Consider the following 21452-nt stretch of genomic DNA (forward strand, 5'->3'; position numbering starts at 1 on the left):
CAGACCCAAGTTTGTGGCACCACATGCAGTTCAGCTGCACAGGAGAGGAAGAAGAAGAGTGGAAGAGCAGAAGTGATAGGGGATTCGTTAGTTGGAGGAACAGACAGGCATTTCTGCAGCCATAGACGTGACTCAAGGATAGTATGTTGCCTCCCTGGTGTCAGGGTCAAGGATGTCATGGAACAGCTACTGGACTTTTTTCTAGGGGAGGGTGAACAGCCAGAGGGCGTGGTCCATGTTGTCACCAATGACATAGGTAGGAAAGGGGATGAGGTACTGAAAGCAAATTTTAGAGAGCTAGGAATGAGATTAAAAAGCAGGACCTCAAAAGCAGTAATCTCAGGATTGCTCCCAGCTCCACGTGTGAGTGAGCATAGTAATAGGAAAATTGAGCGAATGAACATGTGGCTGGAGAACTGGTGTAGAAGGGAAGGCATCAGATTTCTGAGGCATCGGGACCAGTTCTGGGGCAGGTGGGACCTGTACAAGATGGATAGGTTGCATCTTCGCAGGACTAGGACTAATATCCTCACAGGAAGATTTGTTCGTGGGGAGGTTTTAAACTAAATTGACAGGGGGATGGGAACTTGCGATGGAGCTCAGATCGGAGGGAATCAAAACTGATAACTTGTCAGGGGTGTGGGAACCAGGAGCAAATATCAGAGAGGAATTCCAAGTTGCACAAAATACTGGGGGAGATAGATAGCATGAGAGTAGTGTGACAACCAGGTGAGAAAAGTGTCTAGGGATCCCTTTCAGCCTTCATCTGGTCTTACCGTAACAAGGTTTAATTTTAAAACACACCGTGTTTTTAGCTCCCCTTTTGGTGAATCCTTGTTCACCACTTTCCAATTATAAGGCAAAGAAACCAGCACAAACAGGTTTTCTTAGGATTAAAGAATAAAGTTGAAATTTATTAAACTTAAACATAAACCCTAATTCGATTGACGCCTATGGATACACGATGCGTCCCTGCTGGCATGCATACGTGATACACACATACAAATAGGGACAGAAAAGAACAGAATAAATAAAGTGGAAAACAGTTGATGCAATATCTGAAGAGTCTTTGTTATGGTTCTTTGAGCTCACTGTAGAGTCCTTGATTGTAGGTAAATCTTGCTTTTCATTGGGGCCCAGTATTCTTCTTAAACCTTGTTCACTGTAGGAGATGTTTCTCTCTTGGGGGTTCATGTGTCTTCAATGGATTCTGAGGCTTGTGAGAAAGAGGTGGGAGCAGACAGGAGAGATCTTCTCAGTCCAGGAGCAAACAGTCTTTCTGAGTTCAAACTGTCTGTGGCGAGTTCAAAAAAAACCCTAGAACAGCCAGTTAGTCATGTGACCAGCTGGTCTAACCAGTCCTGGATTGTATCACCTTTGCAGTCTCTGGAATGTTCCTCTGACACATAATACCTGGTGATCAAGGTACATTGCCTGGTAGATTCATGGGGTCCAGAGTCGATGTTGAGGACTCCCAGGGCAACTCTCTCCCGACTGTATACCACTGTGCTGCCACCTCTGCTGTGTCTCTCCTGCGGTGGGACAGGACAAACCCAGGGATGGTGATGGCAGTGTCTGGGACATTGTAAGGTATGATCCTGTGAGTGTGACTATGTCAGGCTATTGCTTGACTAGTCTGTGAGACAGCTCTCCCAACTTTGGCACAAACTCCCAGATGTTAGTAAGGAGGACTTTGCAGGGTTAACATGGCTGGTTTTGCCATTGTCATTTCAGATGCCTAGGTCGATGCTGGGTGGTCCATCCAGTTTCATTCTGTTTTATTGACTTTGTAGTGATTAGATACAACTGAATGGCTTGCTAGGCCATTTCAGAGGGCATTTAAGAGTCAACCACATTGCTGTGGGTCTGGAGTCACATGTAGGCCAGACCAGGTAAGGACAGCAGATTTCCTTCCCTCAAGGATATTAGTGAACCAGATGACTACATGCCTATAGAAAACTTTGGGATTTCCTTTAATGCTAGCTGCCAGTCTCTTTTCATGCTCTCTCTTTGCTTCTCATATTTGCTTTTACATTTCCCCTCTGGATCTTCGATATTCAACCTGGCTCTCAATAGTATTTTCTACCTGGCATCTGTAATAAGCACACTTTTCCTTCTTTATCTTAATCTCTACCTCTTTTGTCATCCACGGAGCTGTGGATTTGTTTGCCCTACTTTTCCTCTTCGAGGGAGCATACTTTGACTGTGCCTGAACTATCTCTTCTTTTAAGGTAGCCAATTTTTCATCTACCATTTTTCCTGCCAGCTTTTGACTCCAATTTATTTGCCCAGCTCCATTCTTACCCCAATGAGGTTGGCCTTCGCCCAGTTAATAATGCTTACCCTGGATTGTTCTTTGTCCTTTTCCATAGTCAGCCTAAACCTTATGATACAATGATCACTATCCCCTAAATGCTCTCCTACTAATACTTGATCCACTTGGCCCACCTCATTCCCAAGAACCAGGTCTAGCAGTGCCTCCTTTCTCATTGGACTAGCAACATACTGCTGTAGAAAATTTTCCTGAACACACTTTCGGAACGGAACTCCTGCCCCTCACTGCCCTTTACACTACTACAGTCCCAGTTAATTTGGATAATTAAAGTCCCCCATTATAACTACCCTATACTTTTTGCACCTCTCTGTAATTTCCTTGCAAATTTGTTCCTCCACATCCTTCCACTTGCTGGTGGCCTATAGACAACACCGAGCAATGTAACTGCACCTTTTTTGTTCCTTAGCTCTAACCACATTGATTCTGTCCTCCACCCCTCTGACACATCCTTTTTTTCCATCACTGCAATGCTTTCCTTAATCAATATTGCTACCCGTCTCCGTTTTTTCCCTTTCCTATCTTTCCTGAACACCTTACATCCAGGAATATTTACCACCCCAGTCCTGCCCTGCTTTGAGCCAGGTCTCTGTCATACGCACAACATCATATTTCTACATGGCAATCTGCGACTGTACCTCACCAGTCTTATTGACCACACTCCGTGCATTCACATACATGCACATTAACACTGATTCAGAATTTATCATGTTAGCCATTACTCTGACCCCACCTAATAACTTAATATTCCCTACTCTCGTGCTATCTTTCTCCCCCAGTATTATGTGCACCTTGGTATTCCTCTCTAATACTTGCTCCTGGTTCTCACACCCCTGACAAGTTACCAGTTTTGCTTCCATCCAATCTGAGCTCCCTCTCAGGTTCCCATCCCTTGACAATTGTCCCAACAGCATGAGCAAATCTCCCTGTGGGGATATTAGTCTCAGTCCTGCGAAGATACAACCCGTCCATCTTGTACAGGTCCCACCTGCTCCAGAACTGCTCGCAATGTCTCAGAAGTCTGATGCCCTCCCTCGTACACCAGTTCTCCAGCCATGTGTTCAATTGCTCAATTCTTCTATTGCTATGCACACTTGCACGTGGGACTGGGAATAATCCTGAGATTACTGCTTTTGAGGTCCTGCTTTCTAATTTCTTTCCTAGCTCCCAAAATTTGCTTTCAGGACCTCATCCCCCTTCTTACCTATGTCATTGGAACCAATGTGGACCGCGACCTCTGGCTGTTCACCCTCCCCCAGAAGAATGTCCTGCAGCCTTTCTGTGACATCCTTGACCCTGGCACTAGGGAGGCAATGCACTATCCAGGAGTTACGTTTACTGCCACAGAAACGCCTGTCTGTTCCCCTAACTAATCAGTCCCCTGTCACTACTGCTCTTCCACTCTGTTTTCGCCACTCCTGTGCAGCTGAGCCACCTGTGGTGCCACAAACCTGGCTCTGACTGCACTCCTCTGAGGAACCATCACCCTCACCAGTATCCAAAATGGAAAATTGATTAGCAGGTGAGATCATATCAGGGGACTCTTGCACTACCTGCCTGGTTCTCTTAGACTGCCTGGTGGGCACCTATTCCCTAGCTGCCTGCATGCTCCTAACCTGCAGTGTGGCCCCCTCCCGAAACGTGCTATTCACGTAGTCCCCCACCTCGCAGATGCACAAGTGACTCCAGCCGCCGCTTGAGTTCCGAATCCCAGATCTCAAGCTTCTACAGCTGGTGACACTTCCTGCAGATGTGTTTGTCTAGGACACAATGTGCGTCCATGACTCCTCACATGCCACAGGCTGTACATTACACTCAGCAGAGCTGTCCTGCAATACCTTAGTTATTATAAGTAGAATAGCTTACCAGTTACTCAGCAATCAACTCTCTGCACTGCACAGAAGCAAGAACCAAATACAGGAGGATAAAAAAGCAGAAAAAAAAGTAAAAAATGGAGCACCTCCCCCGCCCCACTTCACTGAACTCGCCACTCACCAAATTCGAATCTTCACACTCAGCTTGCAATCTGCACAACGTATTTGAAGTGATTTATGACTTTAACCGCTTATCGGGACTAAAACAAATCAGGAGTACATCCCTATGAATCTCCTTTCAGTAAGTTCACACAAGGCAAATTCTTATAGACATTTATTTGGGTCCAAAGAATTGAAGTGGCTACCCCTCAAAGAAAGAAAGCTAACAGAGAATATTACCATCTTTTGGATAGCCTATTTTTAAATAATTATGGCTAAGTCATAAATATCCCAGATATTATAAGGGTCTGGGAAACTTTCCTCAATATGCATCTCTCCACCTAAAGAGACACAGAGAGGGGGTTCTTGTAGTTGTATACAGAATGCTACATGAGATGACTTATTAACTTTTATATATTTATTAAAGAATTTAACATGCAATATGCTTTTAAGTGGATATGTATATCACAATATTGCAGTGGTTAGCACTGCAGCCTCACAGCTCCAGCGACCCGGTTTCAATTCTGGGTACTGCCTGTGTGGAATTTGCAAGTTCTCCCTGTGTCTGTGTGGGTTTCCTCCGGGTGCTCTGGTTTCCTCACACATGCCAAAGACTTGCAGGTTGATAGGTTAATTGGCCATTATAAATTGCCCCTAGTATAGGTAGGTGGTAGGGAAATATAGGGACAGGTGGGAATGTGGTAGGAATATGGGATTAGTATAAATGGGTGGTTGATGGTCGGCACAGACTCGGTGGGCCGAAGGGCCTGTTTCAGTGCTGTATCTCTAAACTACTAAGAGATGTAACACATAATCTTATTTCTAACATAGAATCCAAAAGTTTAACCTTGCTAATGTTACAGCAAAATATCTTCGAATATCCATCAAAATTTAGAGTAAACCTTTACCTTAAATTCTCTGAGTAAGCCATCGGGTGAGAAGTATTGTTTGAAGAATTCAACACTTCTAATTTTTGCTTCAGATACCCTCATGTTTATACTGTTTCTAAGGTGTCATATGACCTTTTAGCATATAGTTGTTACCTTTCTGTGTGTATTTTTCTTGTTTTCAAGATCCATATTTAGTCGTGTCATTAACTAACATCTCCACTTAATGTTTTAATGGAAACTCCCTGCTCTTGAATTTGTGAGCATTTATCTGGTCAAAATATTTATAATTGTGCTTACTTGACCTCTTGTTCCTGTAGCACTCTTCCATTTTATTGTTTTATTATCTATAATTGTGTCTTTGTGGGTCAATCTGCCTACATTTACTAACACCATCAATTAATTAAATTTATGGAGACCTTTTACTGATGTCTCACAGGATATTTCAATGTGTGTATTTATCCTCCAAGCCCCTGGCAACAGAGATGCTGAAATGGATTTCCCAACCTAAAAGTTGTTTCTGGTTCATATTCTATTGTAACAGGGACCTTGAAAGACCTTGAAATTTTTGAACTCTACCTTCTTAAAGGGGACTGTCATTGAGTCTTGAAAACTGCCATTTATTCAATCTTCAATTCTAAATGGTATAATATATTATCTATATATGAATTCTACCTAATTAAGCCTATTATACCTATATTCTATCACCCCCCCACTCCCCCCCCCCTTGGCCAGTATAAAGGTGAACAACAAAAATAGATTGTTTAAACTAAATAATGCTGAAAATATAAACATTCAATAAAGTGTCATAACCTATTATGTAAAACAGTACAATCATACAAAAGACTACATCGACAACAAGCATAGTCTGTATTTTTACATGGATCATCTAAATTCTCCAAAAATAAATCTTTTAATTCTATCACAAAGTTCAGAATAAAACTATGCAAACTGTCAGTGATCTGAGGTCGCAAAATGTCCAATAAAATGATTGTATCTCGACATGTCGAAAATCAATAATCAATCGATGAAACCACATGATGAGCTAGAGAAGTAAGGTTCCATAGCTGCCGCTTGATTTTGAACCGATAACGTCCTATTGAGTTAAACTAAAATGTGCTTTACTCTATTGTCAGTCACATTCCAGTCAATGTCCTCATATCAGGAATAAAATGAAAAGAGCTGAACATCAGGGAATTCTGAGGTTACCTGGATAGAAGTGTTATTCAGAACCTGATTATCTTAATAACAGGTGTGCATTCCATCAGAAGCTAACTTGGTGATACAAAGATGAGCGATTCCACCATGTTTTCCTTTGTACCATCGCACTCTTCCAATGATATGATGAATAAGAACATCACTTGCATTACCTCCTCTCCAAATGTCACTCAGGGCAAATGTAGTAAAATGTTTTATTTCTGCTTCTATGCAAGAAATCGCATAGTGTGAGGTACTCAAGCAGTAAGACATCTCTGGGAAGTCACATGCACTGCCTGCAGCCAGAAGACCTATGACAAATAATCCTCCAGTATCTTAAACCTTGCTTTATGCGAGAGCAAATCCCATCACTGAGAATCTGCAGTGCTTCGCTCCTTTCCTACAGTGTTTCCTTCTTCTGTTGTTGTGACTTGACTATCGCTCATTGCGCCAAGTGGGATTCCCTGTGAAACCAACCTTTGAAGCATGACAAGTTCCTGCCTGGGGGAGGAGCAGTTATTGACGCAGTTGGTTGCAATTTGACTAGCGCTGTTCCCGATGTCATCCTCCAGGCTGGGTCCTGAAAGACAGTATACAACTGCACCTTGTCTACTGTTCCTCCATTCCTGTACCCTTCAGGACTCCTCTTCAGGTTGTCTACAGAGGCAATTTTAAAATATTGCTTGCCATTCGGCTGGTTAGCAAATATTTTGACAGTTCTTTCATTAATAACAGAATGTATTTGAACAGGTTTCTTCCACTTAGGTCTCAAACCAGGTTGCTCTTCCAACGTTCTCTCCTGAACCCACTCCCCGGTTACAGATTGCCAAGCTTTGTTAGTTACCTGGTTTTGTCTATTCTGCTCTCTGATTCTCTGATCAATTTCATGAATTTTATCTGTTATTTCTAGTTTCAAATCTAATTGTTGCTGTCAGGTCAAGGAGTCAGAAAACGTAGAGGCAATAAAAGAACCACGAGTAAGTAGTGTATGCATTTCAACACCATACATTAAATACTATGGTGTTCTAGGGAACACCGTCCCTGATGCACAGATGGGCACATTATTTAGTGTTAACTGTACTTCCGGAATGATGGTGGCCCACTTATTCCTTCGGATTCTCAACAGTTTGGTCAATAGCCTTTTTACTTCCTGTGTTTTTACGTTTCACCAGTCCTGCTGACTGTGGATGACGTGGTATGCTTTGCTCTAACCCAATCTCTCTTTGCACACAATAGTCTTTGAAAACCTTGGAAATAAAGACACCACCTTGATCAGAGTGTAGGATTTTGGGTGCACCAGCTACAGTAGTAATGTCACTAAAAGCATTGACAAGTGCAGATTCTGAAACAGTTGTTGTGGGGACCAGCCAGCAGAAAGAAGCGCAGCCATCAGCACAAATGAAAACAAGTTTATACCCCATTGATGGGGGTAGTGGTCCAATGAAATCAACAAAAAATTTCTCCATTGATTTATTCGGCTTCACAGGAGCCAACAGTGGTGGTTTAATAAGTGATGATTTGTTGGTCAAATTACACGGCTTGCAATTTGCCACATATGTTTTACAGGCTTTAAGCATACCTGGCCACCAATATAAAGGAGTCAATTTACAGAATGTGGTTCAGGCACCACTATGTGACTGACCATTACCCTCGTGAGCTTCTTTCACAAGCTGTTCTCGTTTGTGACTCTGGGGTACTTCACGAACACCCCTGAGCAACTTAACCAGTAAAGGTTGGTGGAGTAGCGGATAATGATGAGCATTGTCTAGGATACAGCAGGATATAGATCGGTTGGAGACTTGGGCGGAGAAATGGCAGATGGAGTTTAATCCGGACAAATGTGAGGTAATGCATTTGGAAGGTCTAATGCAGGTGGGAGGTATACAGTAAATGGCAGAACCCTTCGGAGTACTGACAGGCAGAAAGATCTGGGCATACAGGTCCACAGGTCACTGAAAATGGCCACGCAGGTGGATAAGGTAGTCAAGAAGGCATATGGCATGCTTGCCTTCATTGGTCAGGGCATAGAGTATAAAAATTGGCAAGTCATGTTGCAGCTGTACAGAACCTTAGTTAGGTCACACTTAGAATATTGCGTGCAATTCTGGTCGCCACACTACCAGAAGGATGTGGAGGCTTTGGAGTGGGTACAGAGGAGGTTCACCAGGATGTTGCCTGGTCTGGAGGGCATTAGCTATGAGGAGAGGTTGGAAAAACTCGGATTGTTTTCACTGGAACGACGGAGGTGGAAGGGCAACATGATAGAGGTTTACAAAGTTATGAGCGGCATGGACAGAGTGGATAGTCAGAAGCTTTTTCCCAGAGTGGAAGAGTCAGTTACTAGGGGACATAGGTTTAAGGTGCGAGGGGCAAAGTTTAGAGGGGATGTGCGAGGCAAGTTTTTTACACAGAGGGTGGTGAGTGCCTGGAGCTTGCTGCCAGGGGAGGTGGTGGAAGCAGATACGATAGCGACGTTTAAGAGACATCTTGACAAATATATGAATAGGAAGGGAATAAAGGGATATGGGCCCCGGAAGTGCAGAAGGTGTTAGTTTCGGCAGGCATCAAGATTGGCGCAGGCTTGGAGGGCCGTATGGCCTTTTCCTGTGCTATACTGTTCTTTGTTCTTTGTTCTTTGTATAATTCCAGCCGGGGTCTCCGAATCGAAGTACTTTGATGGATATTCTTTTGGATTCTCTTTCGTCGGGTCAAATAGCTGAATCAGTTCCTCATCCTGATTAGCTGCCCGTTCTGCCCAAGTGGTTACATTAACTAAGGCAGGCCCCTCTCCAGGGGGTGTCATGCAGACTGAATGCTTTGCCTGTCCATCTGCAACACTATTGCCCTTTGAATATACTGAACCAGTGGTATGCTGGGTACATGAATTATCTGAAAATTACGTTTCTCCTTTCACAAATGGAGAATATCGTCCCACAACGATTTGTGCTTTATGGGTTTACCTTTATGAATGGTAAAACCTGTTTGCTCCCAGAACACAAGGTCTTGGTTGTAAGCCCATTTCCAATCGTCACTATCTGTACAAATTAATGCAGGCTTAATAGGGTCTGACTTTTCTAAAGCATACTGTAATGATGCAGCTTCAGCATACTGTGCCGTCCATTGGCCAAGGGGTACGGACAGCAATTCTTCTGGATAGAAAGAATAAGAATCTCAAAAGGTTCCTATTACTATCCCCATCCCAGCTGAAGATTGTTGGTATATTCCTTTTTTAATCATCATTGATGACCCATCACAATAAATAACCTGATGATAATCTGTAAGTGGTTTCAGAGGTGCTTGTTTAATTCCCATCTCGTTATCATCATCTTCCATAACAGGAAGGTGTTCTAAGTCCATGTCTGAGGATAGAAATTCAAAAATGAGTGTCGGTTCATTTAAAAAGGAGGCCCATTTGTCTTATCGGATTTGAGTGGCGCTTCTCATAACAGAGGCCATTCGTAAAACTGATCTCAAATCTGGTATTTCAGTATAAATTATAATGGGGTATATCCCTTGAAGGATTCATGCTTTAATGAGGCACTGAACTATTATCGTCTCATCGTCATTACTCTTTCCTTATTATTATACCGTCTTTCAACATTGAAAAAATTATAAGAATGAAACTCAACCGGCACAATCCAATTTTCATTGTAAAAAACTACAACTGCTACTTGAGGAGATGTTTTAACATGTAGATTAAATGGAACCTGCAAGTCCCTTTGCTCCAAATCTATAGCCTTCTGTACACCACGGCACAGTTGTTGCAATTTCAAGTAATTATCTGGGGAAAAAAATGAATGGGCCTTTTACTGTCCTGCCTACTCTAGCATACAGAGGTGCTGAGAGCTCAGTAAAGGTTGGTGTAAATGATCTAGCAAAGTTCACGAGTCCTAAACTTGCCTGCAAATTTTTCAAAGTTCGGGGATATTGAATTGTGACTAGTTTCTTTTTATAGGACTGAGTTAATCCCCTACCATTCCCAGTTATACGGAGGATTAAAAAATCTACTTCCTCTTGAATTTTGACGAGGTGAGGCAACACCCTCACTGTTTTTCTGCCCTCTAAAGGCCTTTCTTTGTCTCGGCAGTTTCCTGTAAATGCCATTAGCAACTCTGGTGGGGTGCTTCTTGTGTCGGCATTTACATAGGAGGATAACTTTTCGCATTTTTCAGTGTTGGCTGATCGGACAGCAGGGGTTTTCCTCCCAGACTTCCTTTATCTGTCCTCTTGGTCACTTTTTCCCCTTCCCTGTCTAAACTTTTGCCAGCCTTGTGCCTGCCTGTCCCCTTTTGTTCTTGGCGGGGTCCCTTACAGTTCACCAGCCCTCTGCTGGAGGGTCCTCCTAACACCGTTACAGGACTTAGGGGGGCAGGTTTCACTGTAGGTTGGGGTTTCCCCTCAGCCTGGCACATGTGGCAACACCTGCAGTTCTCCACCACATCTTTGTGAAGTTTTGGCCAGTCAAACTGCTGTCCAATGCAGGCTTTGGCCTTTCGTATACCGGCATGGACAGCCACTGTAGTTTCGTAGGCCCTTCTTAATATTTATCTCTGGTACTCTGTGGCACAACTACTGCCCACTCCTTGATCTCAGATCTGTGAGGAGAACTCCATTTCCTCATCAGTACCTCATTCTTTAAATAGTAACAATCAGGGACTCCCTCCGCTTCACTTTCAGACTGGGCAGCCTGTGTTAACACTCACAATACTGGGTCGGCTCACTGAGCCTTAGCTACGGAAAATCCATTTAATTAATTCCCTGAGTCTCCTAACTTTTCAAAGAAAGTCTCAGACAGACAGACCTGGTTATCTGCCTGCAGTGCTAATTCAGTGCCCTCTGGGGGAGCTGGTTTGATCATGGCCTGATCCACTACACATTCAGGTAAACTGCAGGGGTTCATCTCCTGCCACGGCCCTGTCCCTATAATCTCCTGCGGTCTGTCTTTCACGACTTGGGGGCTACCACCTACAACCCCCGCCAGATCATTACCTAGGAGCAGGTTAACCCAGTCCACAGGCGAACTAGGGACAATCCCTTGGGTCACCAGTCCCGAAACTAGGTTGCACTCCAAGTGCATGGAAACATAGAAAAATAGGAGCAGGAGTAGGCCATTTGGCCCTTCAAGCCTGCACCGCCATTCAATACGATTAAGGCTGATCATCCAAACTCAGTACCCTGTTCCCGCTTTCTCCCCGTATCTCATGATCCCTTTAGCCTGAAGAACTATATCTAACTCTTTCTTGAATATATTTACTGATTTGGCCTCAACTGCTTTCTGTGGTAGAGAACTCCACAGGTTCACCACTCCCTGGGTGAAGAAATCACTCCTCATCTCAGTCCTAAATAGCTTACCCCTTATCCTTAGACTGTGACCCCTGGTCCTGGACTGCCCCACCATCAGGAACATCCTTCCTGCATCCGGTACAAGTGCACAGGTACAGGCATACATTGCCCTCCAATACCATTCACCACCATTCTGGTGTTCCCTGCACTCTCTGAGTGAAAGGTCAGGCCTTTTCACAGTAAAAGGGATCTAGTGGCCCCTGTGTCCCTGAGAATTACTATAGACTTGCTTGCCCTACTCAAGGGGTATGGGGTTACTTTCCCTTCAGTCACAAAACACTGATAGTCTTCAGGAATCCTTTTAGTTTTTCCTGCACTGGCCGTAGTAAGCTTCCTGAGTTGCACTCTTACTGGAGTTAAAGCCACAGCTTTTTCTGCTGTGCTTTCCATCAGTTTCCCTTCTTCACTGAGTGGGTGTGCCCTGATTAACCTTATCGGTTTTCCATTAGATTCCAGCAGTCAGCTTTCAAATGCCCTGCTTTATTACAATGGAAGCACACATGTCTCCAGGTCTCACTCTTGCTCACAGCACCTTCCTTTTTGGCTGGAAGAGGACCCCTTGTGCCTGGGCCTCTATCACCTTCCCATCCTTTGTCCTTTTTGGATTTGTTGAGTTGTTCAGGAAAGGTTCTCCACAGGAAACCGACTTATAAATTAAAGCAAACTCATTGGCCGGAACGTTGCTTGCCGGGCTCTCTGAACCCATTGCTCCTCTACATGGATCTTTATCAAGAGTGGGAGAGAATTTTTAAATTCCTTTTTCAGAACTACTTTCATGACATTCTCATAGCTGAGCTGTACTTTAAAAGCCCTGAGCCACTGGTCAAAAGCCAGCAGCTTACTTCTTTCAAACTCCAGATAAGTTTGATTGGCTTGCTTCTTGAGGGTTCTAACATTTTGGCAATAGGCTTCAGGTACTAATTCATATGCCCCGAGGATAGCATTTTTGGTCACTTCATAATTTGATGAACTCTCATCTGGCAACAGGGAATAAACCTCTTGGGCTGTTCCAGTTAGTTTGCTTTATAGTTAGAGACCAGGTCTCAGCTGGCCATTTCAGCTGTCTTGCCAGTTTCTCAAAGAACACAAAAATACCTCCACATCTTCCTCATTGAATTTTGGAATTAGTGGAGCTCGTTTTAAGAATTTTGTACCTAGCCCTGAATTATGCTCCTCCATATTGACCATGATTTCAGTGGGGTTACTCTGTCACCCCGTAGTTAACTCAAGCCACTTCAGATCTCTTGCTTCCCTTTTTTTGTGAAATATTCTTACACTCTCTCTTTCCCATTTCTCTTGTTCCTGCTCCTCTCTTTCATTTTCTTCATGTTACTTCTGGAATTCTTTTACTCCCACTCCTCTAATTTAACTTTCCTTTGTTCCAATTGTATCTTTGCAACAGTACCCTGTTGGGCTCTGCTTCTAACCCTGTTTCTGCTTCTTCAGATTCAAGAGAAAAATGGTTGGCCACTAACCTTAGGAGTTCAGACTTCCTAGCCTTGCCACATATAGTGATCCGACACTTGTCAGCAATTTTTCTTAGCTTCTCCATTGACAGTGCTTTTAACTTCTCCCAAGTTACTTCACCCTGGCACGGGGAGCTACTAGCTTCAGTTGCAGACATGCCAATCACACACAACCACATGAAAACCTGTATTAATCTTGTTCATTTTGATTGGGCGCAATTTGGCTTCCCACTTCCAATTTCTCTTGTTTGTCTGTGGGTCAGTTCTGGACACCAGCACTCAGATTTTGTTACAATCAGGTTCTCGGGTTCCCTTTCAGTCTTCACCTGGTTTTACTGTAACAGGGTTTAATTTTAAACACACAGTGTTTTAAGCTCCCCCTTGGTGAATCCTTGTTCACCACTTTCCAATTATAAGGCAAAGAAACCAGCACAACAGCTTTTCTCAGCTTTGAAGAAGAAAAGTGGAATTTATTAAACTTAAACTGAAACTCTAATGCAATGAACACTGATGGATACACAACACGCCCAGGCTAGCATGCATACGCCATACACACGTGCAGATTGGGACAGAAAGGGACAGGAAGAAAAATAAACTGGAAATATTTGAGGCAATATCTGGAGTTTTTGTTATGGCTCTTTGAGCTCACTGTAGATTCCTTGGTTGTAAGTAGATCTTGCTTTTTGTTGGGGCCCAGTATTCTTCTTAAACCTTGTTCACTGTAGGATACTTTTCTCTTTTGGGGTTCATGTGTCTTCAATGGGTTTTGGAGTAGGCAGACAGGCAGGAGGTCTTCTTTAGTCCAGGAACATTCTGCTTTATTGCAGACTCTCATTTCAAACTCTGCAACAGCCAGTTAGTCATGTGACTAACTGGTATGACCATGTCTGCTTGCGGATTGAATTGGAGCAGGGAATAGCTCCTTTGTCTACAAGCACTGTCTGTTAATATGTAAATGTGTCTTCCCAGCCAGGGGCCTGGCAACCCTTTGTCACAGGCCTTCTCTTCTACCCAGCAACAATTTGAAATTTAATGCCCATGTGGTGAAATTAATGACCCTCATTCTTGGCAGTTGGGGTCTGCATGACAGTGCCACACAAGTGCCAGGCAATGGCAACAAGAGAGAATCTAACTAATAAAGTGGCAGACCATGTGATTGTAATGATACTGCTTTGTCCCTTCTCATTGGTTTCTCTATTTTCAGCCTTTGGTTGATAAGACCAATGTCCTCCCTTGGATTGTCTAGCTTATTCAGACTGCCCTTGCTTGGTTTCACTCTTATTTATCTAATACTAGTGTCAACAAAACTTGCTATGCTAAATGAGAATTTTTAATTCATTTGTTGGAAACCTACATTGTAAAAAGGAAAGCTGATATCCTACATTTAACAGTTTAAACAATGCAGCCAAGAAGGCCACCATAATTTGCATCAAAATACCTCACATTCCAGGACATTTAATTGAAGATGCATGTCTAACGAGGCCCCATCCAGGACAATGGCTTGGATCACTGAGCAGATTATCCAAGATCACTCTTGTTAGTGGGACATTCAAAGACATCTTGAAGCATTCATGTGAAGACATACCTCTACAGGGTAAACATTAAACCAATGAGGCCTGAGAGAGATTGACAATTCCTAGGCTTGAATCTAATTATATTGTAAATGAGGACACTGGAAAATTATGTGACCACCTCCCCATCTGTGAAAAAACTAGAGCCTTTTGCTACAAGGAATGAAGCTGCTGAGGCTTTGAAGGAGAAAGGGGCATCTCTCTCTCTCTCTCCCTCTCTCTCCAGGTGATCTTGGGGGCATTCAAAGCTTGTCTGCTGGCTGGAAAAGATCCAAAACAAAGACCCCTGGGAAGAAGACCACCTGCTTGACTCCAAGAACATCTACCAAACAAGAATGTCAGAACTTCAGATTCAGCTGGAAGACAACCGACTTTGTGATAGATTTTTGGTCTCGCAGGGAATCAAGAGATATGGGGAGAGGACAGGAAAGTGGAATGAAAGCCCACGATCAGCCATGATCGTATTGAATGGTGGAGCAGGCTCAATGGGCCATTTGGCCTACTTCTACTCCTATTTCTTGTGTTCTTATGAATTAACAAACACCACAAACTGTATATTATTTTGATTTGTTCTGGACTTGAATCCAACACAAATTATTCCTCCTCAATGTAATCTATTTGTGTGTGTGTGATTTCCGTGTGTGTGCATGAGTGAAAGTGCAGTGTAGTTTATTATTTTATTTAGATTGGGGTTTTGGTTAAGTACAATAAGCTCATCACTTTCTTGTTTAAACTCAAGAAAACCTGTCTGTTCGGTAATTTTATGATCACAACATTGCGAAGTACATCCACTGTTTAAAAAGGAATAAGCCTTGTTGTGGTCAAACAGGGAGAAGGACAAGAGGAGAGCCTTGTGACCCCCTCCTCACTTGTTCGTAACAGAAACTTGTGGACTCGTCCGGGGTCATTACCCAAAGACAAATGAGAAATTGAAAGTGAGAATCTACATTGCTCCCGAGAAAAGAAAATTAAAACTTCAATACAGGTTTTCTTGTGGTTTTCACTGCTAGAGTACTAAAATGTTCACATTTAAGGCCAGTACCTTCCTAAGCAGAGTGAAGTAACTTGAGACAGGTTAAATGCCCTATCTATTGAAGAGCTGAGGAACATAGCTGAGCAGTTAGGAATTACTATCTGTCCAAAAGCAAGGAAATACCGAATCCCAAAACATGTGGCCAAATATTTTGCACTTAAACCTGAAGACTCAGGAACAGGTTTAGAGTTTGATACAGACAAAGTAACATAAGCTAAGGTACAACTAGAACAGAGGAGACTAGAATCAGAATTCCAGAAGGAGAAAGAACAAAGAGAGTTTCAGGAAAGGGAAAAAGAGAGAGTTTTCTAGAGAGAGAAAGATGAGAGAGTGTATCAGGAAAGAGAAGAAAGAGCTTTCCAAAGGGAGTTAAGGCAGCTCGAATTAACAAGGGGAAGACCCATTACAACCAGTGAAGGCACAGCTATTGAGGGAGCTACCCATAGCTCTGGACGATTGCTAAGCTCTTAAAGTTTTACGAGTTGATACCAAAGTTCAATGAGGGGGAAGTGAAAAGCTGGCAAAACAGATGAAGTAGTTGACAGAGAACTGGACACTGTCATGCAAAGCAAGCTAGCAGGAAAAGCCCATGGGATTTATTCACTGTTGCCAGATGAGAGTTCATCAGACTATAAGACGACTAAAACCCACGACCTCTAACACCTTGAAGGACAACAGCAGCAGATGCATGGGAACATCACCACATGCAAGTTCCCATCCAAGTCACACACCGTCCTGATTTGGAAATATATCACCGTTCCTTCACTGTCGCGGGGTCAAAATGCTGGAACTCCCTTCCTAACAGCACTGTGGGTGTACCTACCTCACATGGACTGCAGCGGTTCAAGAAGGCAGCTCACCACCACCTTCTGAAGGGCAATTAGGGATGGGCAATAAATGCTGGCCTAGCCAGTGATGCCCATTTCCCATGAATGAATTTTAAAAAAATGCTATCCTGGGTGCAGATGACCAAGTACCGGAAGCGTACCGCCAAATACCCTGAACCCTCCGAAAGCAACCTGAACAAACCTACCTCGAGTTTGAAAGAGTTAAGCAGCTTGCTTTCAACCAGTAGATTTGGGCACTCAAGATACAGCCCACATATGGAAACCTCAAAGAGCTGATCTGTCTCAAGAAATTTTAAAAATAGCTCTTCTTTTCCATTAAAACCCACATAGAGGAACAAAAGGTTCCAAGAGTCAGGTAGGCCACAATCATGGCTGATGAATTTATGCCTGTCCACAAGCTCTTACCCCAAGGGAAAACCTTCCCTAGCCACCCCCAAAAACCCGCAAAGGATAAAAGGTGGGAGGGTGTAGGAGGATGATCAGCCATGGGTGAGAAGGGAAGGCTGGACACATGGAGGGCCCCACTTGGGCCAAACTGAATGGTGCTGAGAGCAGGAACGAGACCTGAAAACATATGTGTTTCCATTGTAACAAGGCACGTCACCTTCAAGCTAACTGCTGGAAGTTATGGGGAAAAATTGTCGGATTAATCAGGCCACACCAGATGAGTGCAGGAAAAGGGGCCCTGATGGAAAGCACAGAAGACCAGGAAGTTGGTTTAACTATGGCAGTAAGACCCAGTAAACCTAACGCTGAGAGTGTGGGAAAACTTAACAAAATCCCTGAGCTACCAGGATTTTGTGTCCCAAGGAAAAGTGACCCCATATCCCTCGAGTGAGGCAAGCAAGCTCATAGTCATACTCAGGGATACAGGGGCCACCCAATCCCTTCTGCTGAGAAAAGGCGTGACCTTTCCCCCAGAGGGTGCATTAAAATGCCGGAGTGTTAGTGAATGGTATCAGTGGGCAATATATGCCCATACATTTCTACCAGGTGCACCTGGAGTGCGACCTTGTTTCAGGATGGGTAACCATGGGGATTGTCCCTAGTTTACATGTGGACGCAGTTAACCTGCTCCTGGGAAATGATCTGGTGGGGGTGAAGGTGATAGCTCCTCCAGTGGTTTTAGAAATACTGAATGTGGTCAGGGAAACAGAGCAGTTGCAGGCTAAGGTCGCCGACATTTTCCCTGACTGTGCGATGACTCGGACCATGGCCAAACCAGCTTCGTCAGAGAAGGCTGAACTGGCACTGCAGACAGATTACCCTACTGGCAGGTTATCTGAAACCTTCTTTGTGAAGTTAGGGAATCCAAAGAATCGATTAAACAGGTCTTCCTTAGTCGAGGCTCATCAAGCTGACCCTGTATTAAAAATGTTAGCACAGACTGCCCAAATCGAAGCTGAAGCAGAGGGAGTCCCAGAGCGCTACTATTTGAAGAATGATGTGCTGATGAGGAAGTGGAGACCTCCTCACAGACCTGCAGATGAAGAGTGGACAGTGGTTCACTAGGTAGTGGTGCCGTTGAGGTACTGTAGGGAAATACGAAGAATAGCCCACGAGCCTCCAATGGCTAGACATGTCGGCGTATGAAAAGCCCAAGCCTGCATAAGACAATATTTTGACTAGCCAAAACTCCACAAAGATGTGGTGGAGTTCTGTAAAAGTTGCCACATGTGCCAGATTGTGGGGAAGTCCCAACCTGCAATAAAACCTGCCCCACTAATTCCCATACCGGCTTTTGGGAACAGTTCAGCAGAGTGATTGTGGATTGTGTGGGACCTCTACCAAAAACAAAAGAGGGCTATCTGTATCTTCTCATCATTATGGATGTGGTTAACTGATTCCCAGAGGCCATTCCCCTAAAAACTATCTCTGCTAAGGTAGAGTTGGAGGGACTAATCCAATTCTTTGTCCAATATGGTCTGCCTGCTGAGATCCAGTCGGAGCAGGGCATGAATTTCATGTCTGGGATCTTTCTAAAACTCATGGGTAATCTGGACATAACCCAGCTAATGTACACAGCCAACCACCCACAGTCTCAAGGGGCATTGGAACGATATCATCAGACTCTAAAGACAATGATCAGGGCATACTGCTATGAGTACCCCCATGTCTGGGACAAAGAGCTGGGATTTCTCCTGTTTGCCACCAGGGATGCATCTAATGAGTCCACTGGCTTTAGTCCCTTTCAATTAGTTTATAGACATGAGGTGAGAGGCCCTCTTAAACTAATCAAGGAGAGGTTTTTGGGACACAGGGATGAGACTGCCATGTTAGAGGAGGCCGGGAGGATTTCCAAATGGAACCCCCTACACTCCGCTTAGCCAACGCAGAAATGTGAGAAATATTAGGCAACACTCTCCTATTTAAATGCAGAGCAAAGTGGACACCTAACAAGGATGCTCCAGCATGTACAGAAATTTGCAGGGACAGGGAAAGTTCCAAAAAATGCAAACCAAAAGTGAGGGAGAAGCCTCACCTAGTTGAAGTACCACAGGTGGGTGCAGCGAAAGCTGGGCAGACACCTGCAAGCAGTAATGTCCCAGAGGACATAGGCAGATTTGAAAAAAATCCTTCCCAGAGTAAAAGGAAAAGGGAAAGAAAATTCCAGAGATGCAGAGGAAAGGATAGCGAAGATGATTCTCAACAGGGGCGAGAGTAACAGGGTAGTTGTTATGGGGGACTTTAACTTTCCAAATAGCGACTGGAAATACTATAGTTCGAGTACTTTAGATGGGTCAGTTTTTGTCCAGTGTGTGCAGGAGGGTTTTCTGACACAGTATGTAGACAGGCCAACCAGGGGCGATGCCACATTGGATTGGGTACTGGGTAATGAACACGGCCAGGTGTTAGATTTAGATGGAGGTGAGCACTTTGGTGATAGTGACCACAATTCGGTTAGGTTTACCTTAGCGATGGGCAGGGACAGGTATATACCGCAGGGCAAAAATTATAGCTGGGGGAAAGGAAATTATGATGCGATTAGGCAAGATTTAGGATGCGTAGGATGGGGAAGGAAACTGCAGGGGATGGGAACAATCGAAATGTGGAGCTTATTCAAGGAGCAGCTACTGCGTGTCCTTGATAAGTATGTACCTGTGAGGCAGGGAGGAAGTTGTCGAGCGAGGGAGCCGTGGTTTACTAAAGAAGTTGAAGCGCTTGTCAAGAGGAAGAAGAAGGCTTATGTTAGGATGAGACGTGAAGGCTCAGTTAGGGCGCTTGAGAGTTACAAGCTAGCCAGGAAGGATCTAAAGGGAGAGCTAAGAAGAGCAAGGAGAGGACACGAGAAGTCATTGGCGGATAGGATCAGGGAAAACCCCAAGGCTTTCTATAGGTATATCAGGAATAAAAGAATGACTAGAGTTAGATTAGGGCCAATCAAGGATAGTAGTGGGAAGTTGTGTGTGGAATCAGAGGAGGTAGGGGAAGTGTTAAATGAATATTTTTCATCAGTATTTACAGTAGAGAAAGAAAATGTTGTCGAGGAGAATACTGAAATTCAGGCTACTAGACTAGATGGGATTGAGGTTCACAAGGAGGAGGTGTTATCAATTTTGGAAAGTGTGATAATCAGAGGGTTGGAAAGGGTGGATAGTGAGAGTCTTTTTCCTCGGATGGTGATGGCAAACACAAGGGGACATAGATTTAAGTTGAGGGGTGATAGATATAGGACAGATGTCAGAGGTAGTTTCTTTACTCAGAGAGTAGTAGGGGCGTGGAACGCCCTACCTGCAACAGTAGTAGACTCGCCATCTTTCAGGGCATTTAAGTGGTCATTGGATAGACATATGGATGAAAATGGAATAGTGTAGGTCAGATGGTTTCACAGGTCGGCGCAACATCGAGGGCCGAAGGGCCTGTACTGCGCTGTAATGTTCTAATTCTAAAATGCCCTAAAATAAATAGCATTTGTGTAAATCAACAGAGAACAAAAAGTGAGGTTATTGTGGATCTACCCACTGAAGGATCCAATGATCAGTTCGCAAATCCAAAGCTAATCAAACCCAACAATTTAGATTCATAACTCAGCAACAATAAGGGCCTGGAGGAAATCTCAGGTGAGAGTGACTGCCCTTGACATCAAGGCAGCATTTGACCGAGTATGGCATCAAGGAGCCCTAGCAAAACTGAAGCCAATGGGAATCAGGGGGAAAACACTCCGCTGGTTGGCGTCATACCAAGCACAAAGGAAGATGGTTGTGGCTGTTGGAAGTCAATCATCTGAGTTCCAGGACATCACTACAGGAGTTCCTCAGAGTAGTGTCCTCGGCCCAACCAGCTTCAGATGCTTCATCAATGACCTTCCTTCAGTCATAAGTTCAGAAGTGGGGATGTTTGCTGATGATTGCACAATGTTTAGCACCATTTGCGACTCCTGATATACTGAATCAGTCTGTGCAGAAATGCAGCAAGACCTGGACAATATCCAGGCTTGGGCTGATAAGTGGCAAGTAACATCCACGCCACACAAGTGCCAGGCAACAAGAGAGAATCTAACCATCTACCCTTGACATTCAATGGCATTATGATCGCTGAATCCCACACTGTCAACATCCTTGAGGTTACCATTGACAAGAAACTGAACTGGAGTAGCCATATAAATACTGTGGCTACAAGAGCAGGTCAGAGGCTACGAATTCTGCGGCGAGTATCCCACCTTGTGACTCCCCACAGCCTGTCCACCATCTACAAGGCACAAGTCAGTAGTGTGATGGAATATTCTCCACTTGCCTGGAGCTCGAACAACACTCAAGAAGCTCGACACCATCAGGACAAAACAGCCAGCTTGATTGTCACCC

This window comes from Heterodontus francisci, chromosome 10, assembly GCF_036365525.1.
Source record: "Heterodontus francisci isolate sHetFra1 chromosome 10, sHetFra1.hap1, whole genome shotgun sequence".
NCBI classification, from domain to species: Eukaryota; Metazoa; Chordata; class Chondrichthyes; order Heterodontiformes; family Heterodontidae; genus Heterodontus; species Heterodontus francisci.